The following is a 19,031-nucleotide window of genomic DNA, read 5'->3' on the forward strand; positions in this document are numbered from 1 at the left end:
TTGTCCGATGGAGCGTACACACGTTCGGATGTTGCTCCAAAACAGCTAATTTGCATGTTTGTTGTCAAAAAGTCTGATCGTGTGTATGGGCCTTAAGAGAAATTCCCAAAACATGTCCTGTTGGGGGTACTTGATGACTGAGGTTGAGACCCACTGGTGTACAGCACAGGGATCCTGGAGGGCAGTGGCGTACTAACTAGGGGGCGGGGGGTGCGGTCCGCCCCAGGTGCCACACATTAGGGGGGTGTCAGGCGGCTCCCCTGTATGAAACAGTGAGAGTGGGACAGGCTTGGTAGTGCAGCCGATGTGACATGTTGAGCAGGGAGTGCCTGAGACTGACTGACCCATTGTCACAATGCTCTCACTATAACAGCCCAGTAAGTGAGTACAACTCCCCCCTCCACAGAGATGGAAGAGTCTGCATTAGCCCTGCCCCCTCTCTCCCCTGCGTGTCCCATCCATGCTCCGTGCAGCCTGTGTGCTGAGCTGTGCTGCGTCTGAAAGGACATTTAAACAGTGTGAGCCACCTGGGAACATCCAAGTAAGTTATCAGCACTGTCCCTGTGTCCAGACTCTGCCCTCTCTCTCCCAAATCTCATTCACTCCCCCTCTTTCCTCTGTTGTCCTCCAGAGTCTTTCCATCATGTTTGCATCATGCTCCCCACCATGTTCCTTTACCAGGGTTTACACTAGTGTGTTCCTAGACATTGCATGTGATTCGCACCAAATTGCTGTGCAAATCACATGCAATGTCTGTGCGATGCAAATTCAGCCACACAAACTGTATGGCTGAAATCGCATTTGCACCAAAATGGCGAGGGACCTTTTTTTTTGGTCTGCAATGGAATGGAATTGGATTGGATGGGTGTTTACACCTATGCACTCTGATTCTTGCACCATTTCACAGTTCTCACTGCGATTTGCACACCAACCTGGGGATGTCATTAATTTTACATTGACACCCGTAGCAGCTTGCAAAGGGCAGCGTGAACAAGCAACACGCAATGCAGGAATCTGCACTGGAATCTCGCCGATTCCGGCATCATATATATATATATGTGAACCAGGACTCAAGTGGGTTCACATGGATGCGCTGTGGTTCAGTTGCCTCAATTTTCACTGCAGTCCCACAGACTTCTATTAGGTTACACATTTTTGCACCATTTTCCTCTAAGGCTCGGTTCACACAGGGGCGGCGCGACCTGCAGCGCTGCGACCTGCACACGATCAGCGGCGACTTGCAAAACGACTTCTGTATAGAAGTCAATGCAAGTCACCCCAAAGTAGTACAGGAACCTTTTTTCTAAGTCTGAGCGACTTGAGTCGCTCCTATTAGAACGGTTCCATAGTACAGAACGGAGCGCAACTTGTCAGGCGGCGAAGTCGCCTGGACAAGTCGCCCCTGTGTGAACCGAGCCTTAAGCGCACCGCATGTCCTCTATACTGAATATTTCAGAAAACACAGTAAAATTACCCAAGCTAATAGACGTCTGTGGGACTGCAGCTAAAAATGAGGATTATATGCAGAAAAACTGCATATACCCCAGCACTGCGACAAACTCCAGGACACCAGTGTGAACCCAAAGGCTTCAGGGTGCTGTGTAATGTAAAGGGGTCCTGAAGTGCAGGGTGCTGTGTAATGTAAAGGGGTCCTGAGGTGCAGGGTGCTGTGTAATGTAAAGGGGTCCTGAGGTGTAGGGTGCTGTGTAATGTAAAGGGGTCCTGAGGTGCAGGGTGCTGTGTAATGTAAAGGGGTCCTGAGGTACAGGGTGCTGTGTAATGTAAAGGGGTCCTGAGGTACAGGGTGCTGTGTAATGTAAAGGGGTCCTGAGGTGCAGGGTGCTGTGTAATGTAAAGGAGTCCTGAGGTGCAGGGTGCTGTGTAAGGTAAAGGGGTCCAGGAGGTGAAGGGTGCTGTGTAAGGTAAAGGGGTCCAGGAGGTGAAGGGTGCTGTGTAAGGTAAAGGGGTCCTGAGGTGCAGGGTGCTGTGTAAGGTAAAGGGGTCTAGAGGTGAAGGGAGCTGTGTAAGGTAAAGGGGTCTAGAGGTGCAGGGAGCTGTGTAAGGTAAAGGGGTCTAGAGGTGCAGGGTGCTGTGTAAGGTAAAGGGGTCCAGGAGGTGAAGGGTGCTGTGTAAGGTAAAGGGGTCCAGGAGGTAAAGGGAGCTGTGTAAGGTAAAGGGGTCCAGGAGGTGAAGGGAGCTGTGTAAGGTAAAGGGGTCCAGGAGGTGAAGGGAGCTGTGTAAGGTAAAGGGGTCCAGGAGGTGAAGGGAGCTGTGTAAGGTAAAGGGGTCCAGGAGGTGAAGGGAGCTGTGTAAGGTAAAGGGGTCCAGGAGGTGAAGGGAGCTGTGTAAGGTAAAGGGGTCCAGGAGGTGAAGGGAGCTGTGTAAGGTAAAGGGGTCTAGAGGTGCAGGGAGCTGTGTAAGGTAAAGGGGTCTAGAGGTGCAGGGTGCTGTGTAAGGTAAAGGGGTCCAGGAGGTGAAGGGTGCTGTGTAAGGTAAAGGGGTCCAGGAGGTGAAGGGTGCTGTGTAAGGTAAAGGTGTCCTGGGGTGAAGGGTGCTGTGTAAGGTAAAGGGGTCTAGAGGTGCAGGGTGCTGTGTAATGTAAAGGGGCCCTGAGGTTCAGGCGGTTGTGTAATGTAAAGGGGTCCAAAGGTGCAGGGGGTTGTGTAATGTAAAGAGGTCCAGAGGTTCACCGGTTTTGTAATGTAAAGGGATCCAGAGCTGCGGGGGGCTGTGCAATGTAAAGGAGTCCAGTTGTGGAGAGGGGGTACAAAGTAGTGACAAAGAGATATTGGGGGATGTAGAGGAATGCAGGGGACACAGTGCGATGTTTTTACATTTTAAAGTGGGTGGGGGGGTGCCAGATATACGAGTCGCTCCGGTTGCCGAATGCCTTTAGGTACGCCCCTGCTGGAGGGTGTTCAGGCTCAACACTTCTGGAAAGGGTGCAGGTACAGTCAGACCTTGGTATTCACAGCCATACAGCTACACCTAAACACTTTTACTGTGATCACCAAGAAAAGTCAGATGCTTATGTTGCTTGTCTTCATTATCATGATGATCACAGTGTTTAGGTGTAGATGTATGCTGTATGGCTGATTTGTTCAGCAAACAATGCTGACCACTGACCCACTCATGCAATTGAGTGTGTGCATTGCATGTGCTGCTGCGTAGCTTAAGGGGTTAAAGCAGGTGGTGAAAAGGTGTTGTCTGTCAAATGGTCTCTAAAGAGCAATCCAGATTGTGGATTTCTCTTCAAAAAACATTAGAGCAATCCATGTTCAGATCACTCTTCATAGAGCATTTTAGGCAATACAATGCCTCCTTACAGCCTTTATAATGCTCTATGAAGAGATTGCCCTTCGGGGAGCATTGCTAGTCTGAGCGAGCCCTAAGGCCTATTTTACACTAGTGTTGCTTTCTGAAGAGTGATCCCCGCACTAGTGTGCTGAACCACATGCAAAGAGGACACTTCCACATGGGGGGAGAAGGGGGTGGTTGTATGGGATCCCTGCCTAAGGTGTGTGTGTGTGTGTGTGTGTGTGTGTGTGTGTGTATGTTATATATATAATTATATATCATTTCCTTCAAATATCATTGTCTCATCTTACTGAATAAATGTACAGAAACAAGTTTGCTGCTCTTTTTCTGAGTTGGATGATTTTGCAGTAAAAGTTATGTCAGCGTGTGTAGCAGTGGCGGCTGGTGTGTGGGGTTGTGTGTGGGTTTTTTTTTTTTTTGTGGGGGTGGGGGCAGCAAACCACCCCTCCACTCCTCTGCTCACTGTCTGCTGGTCAGTTTGGCACTTATCTCGTCTAGCTGGTGGGCAGCTGGCAGCGGCTCCTGTATCCTCTTTGCTGTCATGGTGGCTTCCACTGTGCATCTCCTCCCCGGCATCCAATTGGATTGTGTGTGTATATGTATATGTATATGTATATGTATGTATGTATGTATGTATGTATGTGTATGCGCAGCAACAAACAATACAGCTTCTTAGGCGGTTTGGCCCAACACCATCTAAAGACAGCCATGCAAGGCCAATATCTCTGAACTAACATAGTTCAACTGACTATAACACTCAACATATTGGATCGCCTGTCCTTTCAGCCAATTGGGTGACTGGTCACAAGAGCCATTTCCTGATTGGCCAGGAGGAGGTACAGTGTTGAAAATAGCGAATTCATTCGCTATTGTAACACACCTGGGTGGGCTCAGTTCGCATCCCAGCCCACCCTATTTTGAAGCCTATTAGAGCCTCTGGCTCTAATTAGGTTCTTCAAAAAACATCTGGCGTCCTGCATATGGTCTGGACACATGGATAGGGGGGGGGTGCCCGTGGTCACGTAATGGACAAGACTCTCCCTGAGCTTTATCACAATAAAACTGGGTGTATATTAATGAGGGAGGTATGATCCAGAGAGGTCAGGCACACCCTATAATATGCTGCGTTAAAGCATGGCATGATGGGAAATGAAGTTTCTGGATGTCCCAGGAAGTCAGGGCTTCCAAAGTATTTTTAAAAAGCGTGAAGAAATGTGCTCCGTTTCTAAGCTGGCATAGTCGAGGTTGGTGAGAGATAAGAACATTGGGATTGCAGGGTGTAGAATATATGAATATTCTCTCCACATTCTAGTTCCAAGAAAGTTCTTTCCAGTTCTTATGTAAATAATCAGATGTGTGTTGTGTGTCTCGCAGTCTGCACTGCAAACCTTTGTTCATTTCCTTCTAGTCCTAAATTCTGACCCAATCTTCTTCAAAAAAGGGCTGGTTTAAAGTTCTTGTTTGTCTTCTAGTCCCACAGTCTCCACAAAAGTATTGAACAAACTTCAATTCGACCTCCTCCTCCTTTCCTGTAATAGTGGGGGTTGAGCAGAACGCTAGCTCCCGAAATTCTGTCCTGAGGAATACTTTTCAACTAAACGCCTAAATCCACACCAGATCAATTCTAACTATTTTTCATCTAAATCAAATAGTGTTAAATAATTCAATATCTATATGTTGTTATAATCGATGAAAAGCCCTTCTCTTATATAATATGCTAATCAAGTAATATTACAGTATAAAGAATTTATATTCTCATATTGAAACCCCTACGTATCTTTAAGAAATGTGATACCTTACATCAGGGGTGTCCAAACTTTTTTCAAAGAGGGCCAGATTTGATGAAGTGAACATATGTGAGGGCCGACCATTTTGCCTGACATTCTTTGAACCATTAAAATTAAATCCAAATTAACTAATACACTACCCAACAAGAATTCTCTTGCCTTTGTGGCTTGCGTGTGCGTGCGTGTGTGTGCGTGTGTGTGTGTGTGCGTGTGTGTGTGTGTGTGTGGTGAAGAGTCTAAGGATGAGCTTGGGCGTGTTTTTGTGAATATACTGTATTTATCGGCGTAAAACACGCACCTTCACTTTAAGAGGGAAGTGTCAGGGGAAAAAAAAAAAGTACATTTTAAATGCTTGCGGACCAGCCGCTGCAGTTTTACTGCGCCAGGTTGGCTCTGCTGTGCAAAATCACGTTTTATTATGTGATCTCGCGAGGCTTGCACTGCGTGCCCGCCGCGAGATCCGTGAGTCCAACCGTGGGTCCCGCATACTCAATGTCTCACGGAGAGGAAGAACGGGGGAAATTCTAATGTAAACAAGCATCTCCCCGTTGTGCCTAGTGACAGTGTCACTGATCAGCTCTCCCTGTTATCGGGAGCGGTGATCAGTGTTGTGTCACAGCTAGGCCACCCCCCTACAGTTAGAACCACTCTCTAGGACACACTTAACCTCTGCAACGCCCCTCCTGGTTAACCCCTTCACTGCCAGTCACATTTTTACAATAATCAATGCAATTTTATAGCATTGATCGTTGTATTAATGCCAATGGTCCCAAAAAAGTCGTTGATCGCCGCCATTACTAGTAAAAAAAGAAAATTCTTAATAAAAATGCCATAAAACTATCCCCTATTTTGTAAACACTATAACTTTTATGCAAACCAATGTTTATTGCGATCTTTTTTGCCAAAAATATGAAGAAGCATACGTATCGGCCTAAACTGAGGGAAAAAAAATGTTTTTATATATTTTTGGGGATATTTTATTATAGCAAAAGTAAAAAATATTGCTTTCTTTTTCAAAACTGTCACTCTTTTGTTTATAGCGCAAAAAATAAAAAACGCAGAAGTGAACAAATACCACCAAAAGAAAGCTCTATTTGTCGGGGGAAAAAAAGGATATCAATTTTGTTTGGGAGCCATGTCGCACGACGGCGCAATAGTCAGTTAAATCAACGCAGCGCTCTGGTCTTTGGCCAGCCAAATCCTCCGGGGCTTAAGTGCTTAACCACTTGCCGACCGCCGCACGACGATGTACGTCGACAGAATGGCACGGGCAGGCATATGGGCGTACCTGTACGTCCCTGCCTTTCCACGGGTGGGGGGCCCGACCGGTGTCAGCGGCGGTCGAAATCCGTGCAGGAGCGATCCGGGATGAGGGGGCGGCCATTCATTCATGGCCACCCCCTCGCGATCGCTCCTGACGAATGAAATTGCAGCATTACATCACTTCCTCTCCTGTAATGTAAACACAGGCAGAGGAAGTGATGTAATCTCTCCTCGTGTCGGTCTTTTTCGTTCCGGCACCAAGGAGAGAGGATCTGTGAGTTGCACCAACACACTACACTTACAGTAGAACACGCCAGGCACACTTTCACCCCCCCTTCACCCCCTGATCACCCCCCCAATCACCCCTGCACCCCCAGTCACAGTGACACCAATTGCATTTTTTTTTTATTATTGCATTGGTGTCATTTGGGACTGTAATAACTGTTAGGGCAGTTAGGGTTAGCCCCCTTTAGCTCTAGGATACCCCCCTAACCCCCCCAATAAAGGTTTAACCCCCGTGATCACCCCCCGTCGCCAGTGTCACTAATAAGCGATCGTTTTTCTGATCGCTGTATTAGTGTCACAGGTGACACTAGTTAGGCAGGTAAGTATTTAGGTTCGCCGCAGCTTTTTATAGTGTCAGGGACCCCCATATACTACCGCATAAAGCCCCCTGATTGCCCCCTAGTTAACCCTTTCACCAGTGATCACCATATAACTGTTACAGGTGACGCTGGTTGGTTAGTTATTTTTTATAGTTTCAGGGCACCCGCCATTTATTACCTAATAAAGGTTTAACCCCCTGATCACCCGGCGGGTGATATAAGTTTGAAGGTCAGATAAGGTCTGAGTCGTCCCAGGCAGGGTCAGGTTAGTGCCAGTACCGCTAACACCCACGCGCAAAGCATACACCTCCCTTAGTGATATAGTATCTGATCAGATCTATATTAGCGTTGCCAGCATTTTAGGTTTCCCAAAACACATTGTTAGCGGGATCAGCCCAGATACCTGCTAGCACCTGCGTTTAGCCCCTCCGCCAAGCCCAGCCCAGCCCACCCAAGTGCAGTATCGATCGATCACTGTCACTTACAAAACACAACACACATAACTGCAGCGTTCGCAGAGTCAGGCTTGATCCCTGCGATCGCTAACAGTTTTTTTTTGTAGCGTTTTGATACAGTCGCTGACAGCCTAGGTGCTTTTTTACCTGTGAGTCTCACTAGTGTACCCCTAAATTTAGAGCCCAAAATGGCAAAGCGAAGGTACACTAGTGAAGAGGCCTACACGTTTCTGAGCATGACAGATAGTGAAGAGGACGTCACTCATCTGTCAGATTCAGGCTCAGAATACGATCCTGTAGAGGACAGCGGCTCCATGACAGATAGCTCTGGCGACTGAGATGAGGTCCCTGTTAAGGGCAGGTGTACCCGATCCCGAATGTTTTCTGTTGTTCAGGTGGAGGAACCGCAGGTCCCTCGTATGGAGCAGAGACGTACTAGAGCCGCTCATCCTTCTGGTGAACTGGCAAGCACCAGCGGCCTAGTACACCCTGGACATACATCCAGCACTGCAGTAGCACGTGGTGACGTGGCGAGTCCCATAAGTGCAGTTCAAGCTGGCGAGGTGGCAAGCACAAGTAGTGTCCCGCTGCCACCAAGACGAAGACAAAGACAGGCCCGTCGTACCCATAGTGCCCTTCCTGCAGAATTCGCCAATCCTGATTGGGTGCCCACCACTTCTGCAGAACCCGTACTTCCCCCATTCACTGGCCAAACTGGCATTAACGTGGAAACAGTTGATTTTACGACACTTGATTTTTACTCACTGTTTTTCAACGAAGATCTCTATAGATCTATTGTGGACCAAACCAATTTGTACGCTGGTCAACACATCGCCACTGTTCCCCAGTCCGCCCTTGCCAGACAATGGAAACCAATTACGGTTTCCGAATTTAAGATCTTTCTGGGCCTCTCCCTCAACATGGGCATAACCAAAAAGAGTGAGTTGCGGTCATATTGGTCCACTGACCCAATTCACCATATGCGCGTGTTCTCTGCTTCCATGTCCAGGGCACGATACGAGCAGATTTTGCGGTTCATGCACTTCAGCGACAATGAACTCTGTCGTCCTCGTGGAGACCCTGCATACGATCGGCTCTACAAAATTCGGCCCCTCATAAACCACTTCAACCAACGTTTTGCAGACTTGTTTACTCCCCATCAAGTTGTCTGCGTTGATGAGTCCCTGATTAAGTTTTCTGGTCGCTTGTCATTCAAACAATACGTTCCCAACAAGCATTCCAGATACGGGGTCAAGATGTATAAGCTCTGTGACAGGGCCACAGGCTATACACGTAGTTTTATGGTTTATGAGGGTAAAGATAGTCACGTAGAGCCAGAGAACTGCCCTGACTACATAGGAAGCGCTGGCAAGATGGTGTGGGACATGGTGTCACCCTTATTCGGAAAGGGGTACCACTTGTACGTGGACAATTATTACACAAGCGTGCCGCTATTTAGTCACTTGTTTGATCAGCAGATTGGAGCATGTGGCACCGTGCGACCTAATCGCCAGGGCTTTCCCCAGCGGCTTGTTGAGTCCCGTCTTAGGCTGGGGGAGAGAGCCTGCTTGCACAGTAATAATTTGCTCGCTATGAAGTGGAGGGATAATAAGAATGTTTTCGTTCTTACCTCCCTTCATGCAGACACGACGGTCCAAATTCCTACGGCGACTGGTATTGTGGAGAAACCCCTCTGTGCCCACAAATATAACCAAAATATGGGAGGGGTGGACCTCAATGACCAGTTGTTGGCGCCGTATCTAGTTGCCCGTAAGGCCAGACGCTGGTACAAAAAAGTGTCTGTTTATTTATTCCAATTGGCTATGCTGAATGCTTATGTGCTACACAAAGCTTCAGGACGGACTGGATCCTTCCTTAAATTCCAGGAGGATATCGTCAGAGCCCTTCTGTATCCAGGCGGTGCTCAACCTCACCTTCCCCAACCAGATGCAGTAAGCCGGCTGCATGAGAGGCATTATTCTTATGTACTTCCGAGTACCCCCAAAGAAAATGTCGTGTCTGCAGAAAGCGCGGATATAGGCGTGACACCCATCATTATTGTCCCCGCTGTCCTGACAATCCTGGTCTTTGCATTGGTGAATGTTTTGAACGCTACCATGAACTAGTTGAGTTTTAGAGTAGGGTACAGCATTGCACAGGCTAGGCACACGTTCACAGGGTCTCCCAAGATGCCATCGCATTTTGAGAGACCCAAACCACTGGAAACGTTACAATAGAAGTGTTAAAGTTACATAAAAAAGTGTTTTCAGGTATGCCATTCAGCTGTAGCGTGGATTTATTTATCTTGACAGCAACAGCGTTTGTGCATGTATGCCCACCATTAGAAGTGGGTGGATGAAGGGAGGTATTCTAATGGTGGGCATACCCACCGATCAATATTTTTTTTTTCATTCAGCCCACAGGCTGCATGAAAAAAAAAATTACAATATATGCCCAACCAGTTCCAGCAACATACTGGTATGTTGCTGGACTTTGAGTGCCTAATTTTTTCAAAAAAAGAGTACCAGATTCAGGGTACTAATTTTAGCTGTAGATCTCCTCCGTAAATCTAAAGTGGTCACCTGTAAAGGCATTTAAAGGCTATTAAAAATGTATGTAGTTTGTCGCCGCTGCACGTTTCTGCGCAATTTTAAAGCATGTCGTGTGTGGTATCCATGTACTCGGCCTAAGATCATATTTTTTATTTCATCAAACATTTGGGCAATATAGTGATTTTTAGTGCATTAAAATTAAAAAAAAGTGTGTTTTTTTTTCCCCCAAAAATGCGTTTGAAAAATCGCTGCGCAAATACCGTGTGAAAAAAAAAAATGAAACACTCACCATTTTAATCTGTAGCGCTTTTGCTTTAAAAAAAACGCTTCATGTTTGGGGGTTCAAAGTAAATTTCTTGCAAAAAAAAAATATTTTTTCATGTAAACAAAAAGTGTCAGAAAGGGCTTTTTCTTCAAGTGGTTAGAAGAGTGGGTGATGTGTGACATAAGCTTCTAAATGTTGTGCATAAAATGCCAGGACAGTTCAAAACCTCCCCAAATGACCCCATTTTAGAAAGTAGACACCCCAAGCTATTTGCTGAGAGGCATGTCGAGTCCATGGAATATTTTATATTTTGACAAAAGTTGCGGAAAAAAGACATTATTATTATTTTTTTTTTTTTTTTGCACAAAGTTGTCATTTAATGATATATTGCTCAAACATGCCATGGTTATATGTGAAATTACACCCCAAAATACATTCTGTTGCTTCTCCTGAGTACGGGGATACCACAAGTGTGAGACCTTTTGGGAGCCTAACCGCGTACGGTACCCCAAAATCCAAGCACCACCTTCAGGCTTTCTAAGGGTGTAAATTTTTGATTTCATTCCTCACTGCCTATCACAGTTTCGGAGGCCATGGAATGCCCAGATAGCACAAAATCCCCCCAAGTGACCCCATTTTGGAAAGGAGACATCCCAAGCTATTTGCCGAGAGGTATGGTGAGTATTTTGCTGACCTTCATTTTTGTCACAAAGTTTTGAAAATTGAAAAAAAGAAAAAAAAATATACATTATTTTTTTTTCTTCATTTTCAAAAACAAATGAGAGCTGCAAAATACTCACCATGCCTCTAGGCAAATAGCTTGGGGTGTCTACTTTCCAAAATGGGGTCATTTGTGGGGGTTTTGTGCCATCTTGGCATTTTATGGCCTTCAAAACTGCGATAGGTAGTGAGGAGTGAAATCAAAAGTTTACACCCTTAGAAATCCTGAAGGCGGTGCTTGGTTTTCGGGGCCCCGTACGCAACTAGGCTCCCAAAAAGTCCCACACATGTAGTATCCCCGTACTCAGGAGAAGCAGCAAAATTTATTTTGGGGTGTCATTTCACATATGCCCATGGCATGTGTGAGCAATATATAATTTAGTGACAACTTTGTGAAAAAAAATAAATAAATAAAAGTTTGTAATTTTCCCCGAAACTTGTGGCAAAATATAAAATATTCCATGGACTCAACATGCCTCTCAGCAAATAGCTTGGGGTGTCTACTTTCTAAAATGGGGTCATTTGTGGGGGTTTTGTGCCATCTTGGCATTTTATGGCCTTCAAAACTGTAATAGGTGGTGAGGAGTGAAATCAAAAATTTACGCCCTTAGAAAGCCTGAAGGCGGTGCTTGGTTTTCGGGGCCCCGTACGCGGCTAGGCTCCCAAAAAGTCCCACACGTGGTATCCCCGTACTCAGGAGAAGCATGGTGCAGCCCCATTCACCTAGGGGTATACTTCAAGGGTTCCCTGACTGGAAAAAGATTGTGAAACACCGACATAGAGGAACTGGTCTCTCCATTTTCCTCCTGCAGACGCTGAATGCCTGTGGGTGGGAGAGGAGGAGAAGCAGGGGGAAAATGGAGAAATCAGTTCCTTTATATGCAGCCACCCACTTGTGACCGGGCCCTGGTGTTCCGCCATCGGGCTCGGAGGTTGGGGGGGGGGGGAAGGCCCTGAGGGTTCTAGTTATGCCACTGGCTGATCGCCTACATTACCAGTAAAAACAATAAGAAAAAAAAATTGCTTTAACTTTTGCGCAAACCAATCAATATACGCTTATTGGGATTTTTTTTATCAAAAATATGTAGAAGAATACATATTGGCCACAAATTTTTTTTTAACATATATTTTATTTTGGATATGTATTTATAGCAGAAAGTAAAAAAAAAGTGTGTGTGTGTATATATGTATGTATATGTATATGTATATGTATATATATATATATATATATATATATATATATATATATATATATATATATATATATATATATATATATATATATATATATATATATATATATATATATATATATATATATATATATATATATAAAAAAATTCAAAATTGTCAGTATTTTCTTGTTTATAGCAAAAAATTTAAAATGCAGAGGTGATCAAATACCACCAAAAAAAAAGATCTATTTGTGGGGGGGGACATCAATTTTATTTGAGTACAGCGTTGCACGCCCGCACAATTGTCAGTTAAAATAACGCAATGCTGTATCGCAAAAACTGGCCTGGTAATTAAGGGGGTAAATCCTTCCGGGGCTGAAATGGTTAAAATGTCCATGGGCCGGGTGCATGCGAATTCATCACATGCATTGATGGGCCGGACAGTGAGCAGCGGCGGGTCAAGTGCAGGCTATAGATTGCTGCCCCTGCTTTAGGGTCACTGTTAAAAAAAAAAATATATATGCGCCTCCCCTCAGGATAGTGAATAAATTTATAAAAGTGACAACCATACTCCTCCTATAGCGTTCTCCAATTATATTGAATACCAAGTGAGGGCATGTATGCTGCCATGGATAGGCACCAGGAAAGGAAAATGATGGTAAGTATGATACAATTTTCCATTTTCCTGGTGCCTCCATGGTAGCATACCTGTGATAAAATAAATAGCTAACAACTGGGTGGGTAATGCTCATAAAGAAAAATGTATTAAGGAAATGAGAGAGCTTACTCCATTGCCCTTCTTCCAAACTCCACTGAAGTGGAAGTGAGTGCCCCTGGATCAATTCTGGATCAATTCTGTTTTGCAAATAGTCTCTAGAGAGGCATGAGCTGTTGCCGCCCAAGATGAAGAGACTGCCCTCGTTGAGTGAGCTTTCACCGTCGGAGGATCCATCCCTCTAGCCCTATACACTTTTTGGAGTAGCCTGTAGGTAGCATCTTAGAACTCTGGAAATGTCCACATTTTTGCAGTGAACCTAAGAGCAGATCCGTAAAGGTAGCTAGTGCCCAGGCCTCAGAGAGTGGATCGACAAGAAACTTTAGGGACAAAACCCTGTACTGTCACCCGCCACCCTCCACCATCTTCTGCCTCCAAAGTTTGCAATTCCGAGGCCCCCTTCCCTGAAGTCACTGCAATTAAAAAGGCAGTCTTGAGCGTCAGGTTCCATGGGGAAGAGGATTCTATTGGGGCAAAAGGCTGAGAAATCAGACAGTCCAGGACAAAGGGGAGATCCCAAGCAGGAAAAGAATGCTTTACCGGTGGACGGATCTTTTTGACTGCCCTGAAGAATTGAATGACGAGCAAGTCATCTGCCCATCTTTTTTTTTTTTTATTTTTTTTTTTTTGGTAGCTGCCAAAATAGCAGCTACCTGAACCTTCAGTGATCCTAGACCGAGACCAAGGTCCAGGCCAGAAAATCCAAGAGGAGTGCAGTGGAAGGAATTGTGGGATCCGAGCACTTGTCAGCCGAAACAGTTTGAACTTTTTCCAAACTTTTGAGTACACATAATTCGTGGAGGGTTTTCTGGCTTTCAAAAGAGATGAAATAAAATTTGAAGAGCAACCTAAGGATTGGAATTTCTTCCTTTCAACATCCAAACATGCAGGTTCAATTTGTAAGGAGCTGGATGCACAACTCTCCCTAGAGAGAGAAGTTGAGGTAGCACCGGAATTTTGTGAGGGAGACAAGTACTGAGGCACATTGCCCAGGGGAACCAAGGCCTCCTCGGCCAGTATGGTAGAATTGCCACCACTCTGACTGGATCCTTCATCAACCTAAGCAGAAACTTTGAGATTAGGGGTTTGGGGGGAATGCATAGGCTGTTTTGCATTGCCACGGGCTTGAAAGGACATCTACCACTTCCGCCCGAGGGTGACGCAGGCGGAAGAGGAATCTTGGTAGTTTGGCATTTACAGGTGAGGCAAAAAGGTCAATTTCTGGAGGAATCTGGAGATTCATGATCCAGTTGAATACCAAGGGGTGAGGGGACAAGGGTAGCATCGGGATACAGCATGACATAGCCCCAATTAGACTCAGACAGTTTGTTGCTGAAAGGTGAGAGAGTGACCTGATGTGACACATCTATTGGAAAATAGCCGCTACCATCTGGGGGGAGTACACACTGACCATTGACTGGGTTGGGTTAGGAGACTTTTTTCCCCATCCACCAGCCATCCAAAATCCTTCAGGGTGGACAGGAGGACCTCTCTGTGATCCAGAAGCTGAGCTGGGTTGGGGGCTAGCAAAAGGATGTTGTCCAAAAAGTGGAAAACTCGCAGACCTCTCTCCCTGAGGGGCGCCAGGACTGCGATCAGTACCTTTGAAAATCTCCTTGGGTATTTGTACAGGCCGGAATGAAGGCACTGGAACTGGAGGTGCGTGTGGCCAACCGCCAGGCTTAGAAATTTCTGGAAGGCAGGAAGAATGGGTACATGGAAATGGGCGTCTTGAAGGTCCACCGAGATCATCCAGTCCCCCAGTTGGACCATCTGGATGATAGTTTGTAATGACTCCATTTTGAAGGAGTTTAATTTAATAAAACGAAGTAATCACTTAAAATCCACCACTGGTCTCCATTCTTTTTGGGGATAAGAAAAAGAGAAGAATATAATCCTGTGACTCTCTCGGAAGGAGGAACAGGGATTACTGCTTGTTGAACCTGCAGCAGGTGAAGAAATTTCTGTAGGGCCTCCGCCTTCTGAGGAGATACTGGCAGTTTTGTTAGAATAAATGAGTCTTGCGGGGGATGATCTAAGAACGTCAAGAAATGCACAAAACTGATGAATTCCACCCAGGGATCCTTGCACTGGCTGGACTAGACCTCTGTAAACCTCTTCAACCTGGCCCCGACTGGAGGAGCTTGGAGTGGCCTCATGTCAAAAAGATTTTGCCCCCTCTTGGGGGTTGGCCAGACTCCTCTGCTTGTTTGACTTTAAGAAAGTAGCTTGAGTACTTCTCCAATTCTTCTTGGGGTCTCTGTTTTGACAGAACTGTGAGAAGTTACTGTTCCTGGTGGATTGAAATGTTACTGGAATAAACTTGAGAGCGCCTAACCCTCCTGTCCTGGGGAAGTAATCCCGAATATTTTATTTATTTTTTTCTTCCCACCAGTCACTCGACAGATTGCTTCCCCTTCTCTTTCCATCAAAGGGGATCGTGCACCAATTTTGCCTAGAGGCTGCATCGTGAGCCCATGGCTTCAGCCACAGAGCCTGTTTGGCCATAATTGTATGCAACATTGCTCTAGCTGAATACCTAACCAAATTAATTGCTGCTTCCACCACAAAGTCTGCAGATATCTTGAGCTCTTCCAGCGCCTTTTTGATATCATCTTTAGGTACAGCTTGCCGAATGGCTACCTCAATATTCTCAGTCCAGACCCTGATGGCATTAGAGACTGATGCCAATGCTACCGCTGGCCTGCAGGCGCCTCCTGCCAATTGGTAGGCTTTCTTAAGGTCCAAGTCAATGCATATATCCAAAGGATCCTTAACCTCCCTAGCGGTGATCCCGAGTCTGGCTCGGGTTGGGATTTTAGTTCCACGAGCGGTAACCCCGAGCCAGACTCGGGATCGCAATGCTGGATACAGGGAGGACACAGGGAGAGTTACTTACCTTGTCCCCTGGATCCAGCGATGTCCTCTGCGCTGTGTGATCAAGCTGTCCTCTGCTCGATTCACAGTGCCCGAATGCCGCCGAGCTCCGTACCCTGCGACGTTACGGCGCACGGGAGCGGAGATCGGCGCCAAATTCAAAAAAGTAAAAAGACACAAAACGCACACAGTACTGTAATCTTACACATTACAGTACTGTATAAAATCATTACACACCCCCTTTGTCCCTAGTGGTCTGTGCAGTGCCCTGCATGCACTTTTATATTTTAAATACTGTTTTTTTTCTGCCTGAAATTTGTAGATTGCCCATAGCAACCAGAAAGTGTCCCTTTTTCAGTGTTTTAGGATTTGATTACATTATTGAATAATTTTTTATTATTCTTTATTATATTATAAACTTTATCATACCCGGGATGTCTGCTAGACTCTGGTTTGAACAGATTTAAGAGAGTTATTCCAAAGAATTACAGGACTACAATATAAAACGCCAAATTTCCATGCAAAATAATTGTACCGCTTTCAGCACCTAAAACCAGAACTAATCATACAGCCAGGGAGGTTAAAGGAGGCTGACTCTTCCATTGGCAGGATGATATTTTTTTTAGTGGCAAACCACTGCAGCATTGACAACTGGAGGAGTGTACAAGAGAGCAGAGTCAGACTCTGCTAAAGGATACAGGTTTTGAAGTTGGTTTAAGGAAAAACGTTTTTCCCTTTTCCTCCATTCTCCCTCTATAAGATCCTTTAACTCCTTCATAAAGGGCAAAAAGGAAAGTTTGTGTTTTTTTTTTTTTTTTTTTTTTTATTCAGGAATGGGGGAAAAAAAGATTTGGATTTCTTAGGTGGCTCCTCAGTCTCCTCCCAGCCGATTTTGCTTGTTAACCGCTGAAACAAATGGTTGGACTAAAACGGAACCCTGAGGGCTCAGATTCATCCTTAGACACATCTGACTCATCCTTATCTCCTGTGGTTGGAAGAAAAGGCCCCGATCTGTCCACTGCAGGACCCATGATGGTCGAGCCTGGAAGGGCTGAATCTGAAGCTTGATCCTGCCCACTAGCCACGACCTGTTGAGAAGGAAATTAGTCTATTAACTCTGCTAGCAAGTCCTTGACGACTTTTTTTTTTAAATCAAATCCATCACCTGCTGAACTTCAGCTTTTCCTTGTTCAGCATAACCCAGAAAACAGACAGACAGTCTTTGCAGATCAGCTTATCTGCCATAGGGGTGGCTCCACATGCCTGACACCTCTTAGCCGCCGTACACAGTCGGACATTCCGGCAACCAAATCCGTCGGATTAGTTGGGCTTTCACACAAGCCCGGTCCATGAATAGGGAGATGAGGCGTTTGTGGACCAAGAATTGGTTGCGCCAGCGTGACCAGTTCTCGCACATGCCTTTGTTTCCGTGAGATCCGAGGGAATAATCCTGATGATTTCAGGAATTATCCCAGGATGACGGACCCCGTTTTTCACCTTCTGCTGGCTTTGCTATCCTCTTATATCACCAGGTAGGATACCTGCATGCGGCAAGCCATCACTCCGGAGCAGAGGCTCATCGCCACGTTGCGCTACTTGGCAACAGGAAGAAGCCTTCAGGACCTCAAGTTCTACACCGGCATCTCCCCCCAGGCTCTGGGGGTTATTATTCCAGAGACCTGTTCTGCCATCATTCAGGTCCTGCAGAAGGACTATATGAAGGTAAGTTTGATCCTTTAACATCACATTCTATGTATTTAATGATTGCTAATGTCTTGGATTTCTCTCCTCATTCCCTAATGACTCTGATAAGGGACCTTATACTTTAGGCTTTAAATACTAATTTCCCAAAATGTTATACTGATCTTGGCCAAAAATGTTGGATGTCTACTCTGCTTGCAATGTTGATGTGCAAAATTACAAATTTTATGTCTTGTTTCACTCCACAGTTTCCTTCAACGCCACAGGAATGGCAGACTGTGGCCTCCCACTTTGCCAGCCAGTGGGACTTTCCCAATTGTGGAGGTGCAATTGATGGGAAACACCTCCGCATCATCCCACCCCCCCCCCCAACTCAGGGTTGTACTATTATAATTACAAGGGGTTTAATAGTATTGTGATGTTGGCGGTGGTGTCAGCGACCTATGACTTCCTTTATGTGGACGTGGGGCAAAATGTCCGGATGCCGGATGGTGGAGTGTTCTCACGGAGGGAAATGTACTGGCATCTCCAGAGTGGCAGTCTGGGCTTGCCACCCCCAGAGGAGAATCAGGAAGGACTCCCGTTTGTATTCGTCGCAGATGAGGCGCTTGCCCTGACAAACCATCTGATGCAGCCTTTGCCGATGAGGACCCTCACCTCGGATCAGAGAATCTTTAATTTCCGGCTGGCCAGAGCCAGAAGAGTCGTGGAGAACACTTATGGAATACTGGCCAGCCAGTTCCGTCTTTTTTTTTTTTTTTTTTTTTATTTCTTTTTTTTAACGCCAATCCACATGGTGGAATATAAACTCAATCACATAGTGCTTGTCTGCTGTGTTCTGCACAATTTCTTGAAAAGACATTTAGCTAACTATGTGGTCTCAGTTGGTCCAGATGCAGACTTGCCAGAAAATGAGAATCTCACGGCCCTTGAAGCTGCTTGTCCTGGCTTGCCCCCCCAAAGCGCCCGCAAGGTCCGAACTAAATACATGGAGTACTTTGTGGGTAGGGGGGCCATTGATATGCCAGACAATGTCTGAAAGGCATTTTTGTAATACATTTTTCTTTGAAACTACAATAATCTTTGTTTTCATTCACTGCTTGGCTTTGTTTTATGTGTCTCATAGATATATTTTTTTCTGTGGGGCCTTTTTCTACAACAGTGCAAACCCAAGTTCTGAGCGAGATGAGGTGACAGTCTCTTCTTCAGATAATTTTCTTATGTTGTGGGTCTGCTACACACACACACACACACACACACACACACACACACACACACACACACTCCTTGTTTTTGTTGCTAATGTATGTAGTGCATTACTGACAAAAATCTTACTCATTTTCCCCACCATGGCAGAAATATGTGGGGTCATGAAAATGGCATGATTGGAAAAATGTACAAATCACTGTGGGTGTTATTTACTAAAGGCACATCCACTGTGCACTACAAATGCGCTGCAAAAGTGCACCTGAAACTGCACTTGGAGTGCAAAGTGGAGTTGCGGCCGTTTACCACGTGATCGCTCCGACACATGACGG

At 45.6% G+C, this 19,031-nt stretch overlaps 1 long non-coding RNA gene across 1 annotated transcript in view; it reads left to right on the forward strand.

The window, feature by feature from the left end:
- The first annotated feature begins 414 nt into the window (after positions 1 to 414).
- The window catches only part of LOC143934900 (uncharacterized), a 181,340-nt gene continuing 162,723 nt past the window's right edge, over positions 415 to 19,031 (forward strand). The window contains exon 1 of the long non-coding RNA XR_013263424.1: positions 415 to 541. This is a non-coding gene — a long non-coding RNA (uncharacterized LOC143934900). The remainder of the gene's footprint in view (positions 542 to 19,031) is intronic.

The sequence above is a fragment of the Lithobates pipiens genome, unplaced genomic scaffold (genome assembly GCF_037356315.1).
Source record: "Lithobates pipiens isolate NorthernLeopardFrog02 unplaced genomic scaffold, aLitPip1_a1.2 Scaffold_28, whole genome shotgun sequence".
In the NCBI taxonomy this organism is placed as follows: domain Eukaryota; kingdom Metazoa; phylum Chordata; class Amphibia; order Anura; family Ranidae; genus Lithobates; species Lithobates pipiens.